At 47.8% G+C, this 5,436-nt stretch overlaps 1 non-coding gene across 1 annotated transcript; it reads right to left on the reverse strand.

The window, feature by feature from the left end:
• Positions 1 to 3,986: 3,986 nt before the first annotated feature.
• Positions 3,987 to 4,068, reverse strand: Trnas-gga. The gene has a single exon. It is a non-coding gene; the product is annotated as a tRNA-Ser (tRNA).
• Between the last annotated feature and the right edge of the window lie 1,368 nt (positions 4,069 to 5,436).

The raw sequence follows: 5,436 nt of genomic DNA on the forward strand, positions 1-5,436 counted from the left end.
TTCAGCGATATTTGTTAGGGGCAGCCTGCCAGAGAAATTCCAAGATGGTCGTTAGCCAGAACTTACGTGGACGTCATCAGTCACATAAGTGAAAACGCGGTGAGTGTCCAGGCGAGCGGGTGATAGATAATTATATCATATAACACCTGAGATTGTGGTGGAAGAAGTTGGAAACGTTTAGGTAGAAGGAACAGACACAAAAAGGGACGTCTTTTTGAGACGTCCCTTTCTGTGTCTGTTCCTTCTACTAAAAGGTTTTCAATTTCTTCCACCACAGTCTAAGGTGTTATATGACATGATCAGCCACATGTTTGCTCACAGCCACTGCCGCTACCACTGAGTTTAAGAGAAAAATTGACACGGTTAAGCCAAATTCGAACCAACCAGCTATTAAAGACAGCAAATTGTTTTCTCTGCAATCTATCGTTCTTCCAACTAAGGTATCGACATGACAAATTTTGAGTGAATTCCTTTATGCCTTCGATAACGCATCGGCCTCTCATGAGTCACGAGCGTGCGTCAGGGGACGGCATAGAGCAGGGAGCGGGTGCTGGAGGCCGGGCGTTCGAAAGAGACACCCTGATGTTCTCACCCTGTCAATGACTGTACGGGCGGAAACTGAGGGTGAGGAGTACATGAGACGGCGCGGCAACGTCAGAACAACGAGCTCTCGTTGGAATGTTAAATTGGGCAAACAGAAAGCAGCTGCCTTTGTTTTTACTCACCGTGTGAAAGCGAGCACTGACCGCCGGACGCAGGCGTAGGCGTTCGGATGCGTTCTAACAGTGAATGGACGCAAAGTCAGCTAGCTTTTCGTCTATTCACTATTCCTTGCAAAGAAATGTGCGGCGTTGTGACGCACCTGTGCGCGCTCTCAACTCCCCCTTTTCCTCAGTTTCGACCCTTGTAGAAAGTGTTAGCTGTATTCGACTCCCCGTCGTGGAGGCCCACGCGCACGATCATACGATCAGTCGAACTTGAGCGGTGTATGGTTGGGCCTCGGAAAGTCCGTCAATACATATGCTCGAGGTAGCACCACTAGTAGATACTGTAGCTTACTCAGTCAGCTGCAAACGCGTCCAGCCTTGACTTCGACACGTTTTTGCTCCCAATTGTTTTAGAAGGAGGACTACGCATGAACATTCACGCTCTTAAACTGCCTTGATCAGTGCACATTTACTTAAAGTCAGAGCTTTTTATTTTCTAATTGCAGGCACCGATTTTTCCGGCACGTTTTACAGCCGAAGGTGCGCTTAAGACACCCTATATATTAAAACACGCCTTAGGAGACAAAACTACATACTTTGCGTTTGCTTTCCCGCCGGAGACACCATTCACTAAAATACGAAGAAAAAAAACAGCTATAATGACGCATTAAGATATATCTAAACTTGTCTTAATCCGATCGATATTTCCGAAAGCACAAAATTAGAGTGCGTACCTTATGACTTATGCTTACGGGTAGTTAAGGGGAGCTTTAGGACGTTTGAGATGCGTTGCATACTCGAAACTTCCAGGATCTCCCCAGGTTTATTTGCATAATTACTGTTCGTAATAGTTGGACATCGCGTTATACACTAGAGCAAAATGAGAGGGCACGCACAAAGACAAACGCAGTGCTGACTAACAGCTCAAGTTGCTACTTCTACTTATTTCTATTATGCAGGACCACAGCATAAAGAAAACGAAAAGGCAGCCTGAAAATCTTCGCTCATTGCACTGACTGCTTCGCCAAGTAGTGTAGCTCTTTGGTAGATAATCGAACAGAAAGAGCTAAGACACACTTGTCATCGAGTTGCGCGATTTTCCGGGCCTCACTATTTTTTTTGCAATTAAAAGGTCGCCCTTCCGCGCCAACACAGCGCATCCTATAAACTGTGTATCTCAGCCACAGGTACTGCAGTGAATCCCTAGATGGCCAGATATAGTCTTTTTCGTGTTGTTATGTTGTTCTCGCAGACGATCATTACGGCATCTATTCGTTTATCCGACGTATGTTTTGCTACATGAGACTGGTATAGAATATAACACTCCCTCTCTACGCTAAGAAGAAGAAGTTTGGTGTTTTTTGTTTATCCAGCATCTTTAGATTTACAGCATCGTTTACTTTCTTACATAAAATAATCAGCTTTTTCGGTGCCGAAAGCACGAGATTTTCCTCAATCCATTTTGCTATCTTTATTTGGGTTGTGCGATATCTTGTGTATATAGGCCATAACTCCCGGTCTTTTCCTTTTACCTCTTGACGTTTTTTCGTTATTCCAACCAATTACCTTCTTCAAAAGCCTTTGGAATGCCGATAATGAAATGGGGGCTGGGTATCCCACAGACTAGAGCCTTGAGAGCTGCGCTTTGAAGCTGATTTTCAACGGATATGGGCTGGATTTTGTCAAAGCATTGGTTGGCCATAGATTAATTGTACTTACTTTAACTAGCTTTGATTCTGCCGATTATTAATGAAGGAGTTTTTTTATTTAATTTGTTGCTGTTGTTTCATACCGCACACATCCATGATCTTTCTGTCACTATATTCTGAGGTCTAGAAATCTTATGGATCCTTCGGCTGGTTGCTGATGAAGTATTTTCAACGCTTGTAAACTAGTTCTGAAGCTATAGAGTACTTTAGGATCTACTGGGGAAATTGTGTATCATCGCAGTTTAAGGTAATAAAAATATCATGTACAAAGCAAAAAAACATTCTACTGAATTACCTGGCCACTTATAATAATCCTGTCGAGGTGCGCAGGGTATAGATAATTCAGAACTAGGGCAATGCATGGCCCAGTGCAATCGCCTTTTTTTTTTAAGAAAGTTATTACCACCCCATGTGGAAAAGGCAGATTAAAGATAAACCCTGAGTAACTCAATGACACTACCCTAAGACACGTCTGAGGCAATCTGAAACGCAACGGCTCCAAACGTGTCAATGCAATTTTCCACACACGTTACAACTGGATTTTGAGGAATGGGATAGAGGCGGAAAACATCAGTTTACAAATATTCTTTAATGCAAGAACATATAATTATGACTGCCCTTTTAGAGTCACCGTTTCAGTAAACGGCACGTGACAGAGTGCTTTTGCTTCTTACTTACAGGACAGGTTAAATCTTCTTAGTTTGAATGATTCATTAACCCAATGACAAGGCTATTAGGCGTATTCAGTTGATGTCAACGACCTTTTTTATTTCACCCCTAATAGCCGATTCACACGACCGACCGAATCGCGATTTTCGTCCGCGGACCGTATACCCCGTGACCGGCACGTCGCCGATTCCTGCGATCCGCTCCTCGTCCGCGGACGCGCGGACTTATGAAGTCGAGCGCCTCTTAGGGGCGAAGCTCCTTAAGCGCGATCCAAACCAACGCTTCTTTTTGCGCCTGTAGGTCGTGCGGCTGCGGATGTGACGCATTTTCGTGACGTCGCGCCGCTTCTGCGCTCCTTCCGGGCGCGCACAAGAAAGTTGGTTGATTTCAACTTCTTTCTCAACGCGCACAAAAACGCGCGGTGACGTATAGGGCGCTCCTGTGTCCCGGCCAATCGGTGGAGGGCAAGCTAGTTCCGGCTCCGCGTTTCTCGCCGTCTGGCTGCCCTCTCCTCCTTCCCCCCCTCTTTTATTCTCTTCCAACATGACAACGCGATCTCTCTCCCTCTCTCTTTCTCTCGCCGTCTGGCCGGCCAGTCTGTCGCAGTTGCACTTTGCTAGCGCGCTCGTGCCTGCGTGCGCGCGTGCGCGCTCGCCCGAAGTTTCGCCCGTCCAAACCAAAGCGCACGGTTCTGACTCAGAAAGCGCGCCCGGAAACAGCAAAAACGCCACGAAATGCGTCACATCCGCAGCCGCACGACCTACAGGCGCAAAAAGAAGCGTTGGTTTGGATCGCGCTTTAGGGTCTACCCTTGTCCGTCCGTCCGTCCGTCCGTCCGTCCGTCCGTCCGTCCGTCCGTCCGTCCGTCCGTCCGTGCTCACATAAAAGGAAAAAGTGTTTGCGCAGTCGACAGGATTCGGACCTGTGCGGGGAGACCCCAATGGATTTCCAGTCCATCGCCTTAACAACTCGGCCACGACTGCGGGACGAGTAGGGGGCTCTGAGATGTGGTAGTAACTCAAGAGCTGGGGTTTCTGTCGTGGGTGAAACGTTGCCTGTAGCCGCTCAACGTCTACACAGGAGAGGGCGCTGCGGTCAAATGCGTATATAATCGCGTTAAACTTTGCATGCATTGGCTCGACGCTTATAGACGCGAGGGCGCTGCGGTCAAATGCTCAAATGCGTATATAACCACGTTCCATACCAAACATTCTCTTTCTGACATGGACCGTTGACTTAAGCGGTGGAGATGCGTTCCCATGGCTTCTAGCGGATACAAGCTGATCCGCTAGAAGAACCACTGGCTCTGCATTTTACCGACGATAAAGCAGTAATAATGAAGTCGAAACGCAACTCGGAACTCAGCACTACCTATGATCAATAAAAAAAATGAGCACCATCAGCGCTACCTATGAACAATAAGATCAGTATCATCAGCACCACCAGAGCTTCGCCTCAATCAACATCATTCACCACGTGAAAATGCGGTCATTTTTTTCACTCGCGAATTCTTGGCGGGTGTTTAGTCAGGCAACGGTACATGGTTTTCCTGTTGTTTTTTGTTTCTGGACCATTAAAACAGAAATGGCGCATCATTGTGTTTTGTGCGTTCATTGGTTCACTTTGGCACGCGATTGTTGGTTCTATACGCGTGAAAGAAACTGAGGAAACCTTGTCCGGCTGACGCGACGCAGGTTCCGGTACTCCTCTGGGTCCGTGTCAAGAAGCTCCTGTCAAAACACGAACAGCACGCCGCAATAAATCTTGCACGTCCAATCAGGATTTCACCGAGCAAGACCTCGCTTGTGGCTGTGGCGTACTTGAATGTTGCGCACGAGCGCTGAGTGCTTGAAGGCATCTCCAAACGCCCCTCCGCGAGCCCAGAACTTCGTCGCTGCTACGCCGAGCACTTCTCGAGCAGAACCATGCCTGAGTCACTCACGTGCTTTAGGTTAGTAAAGCTAGTGGCACTTCGCGCAAAGCCTACCATGGTGTTTTGTCTCGATGTGTACGTAACAGCGGCGTACAATTCTTTATCGCGGTAGGAAACGTCGGCTTCTCTCTTGGACAGCGGTGCCACGGTGCGACGTTGGAGTTTCGCGGCACTGTGGGGTGGCGAACAGGTTCGGTCCGTCCCCGCTTGCGTCTGCTCGTTGTCTCCCTTGTTTGAATGCGCTTGGGAGACGGACAAACCGCGGACATGTCGTCACGTGATTAATCCGTCCGCGGATCAGCTCGTCATGTGAATCACCTATAAAGGACCATTTTTAATGGGTCGAGAAAATTGCATTCGCACGTCTGGAGCCGCGGCGCTTCGGAATGCCTCACGCGTGTCTCAGGGCAGTTTCCTT

Source organism: Ixodes scapularis, unplaced genomic scaffold, assembly GCF_016920785.2.
Source record: "Ixodes scapularis isolate PalLabHiFi unplaced genomic scaffold, ASM1692078v2 PGA_scaffold3__209_contigs__length_174095766, whole genome shotgun sequence".
Lineage (NCBI taxonomy): Eukaryota > Metazoa > Arthropoda > Arachnida > Ixodida > Ixodidae > Ixodes > Ixodes scapularis.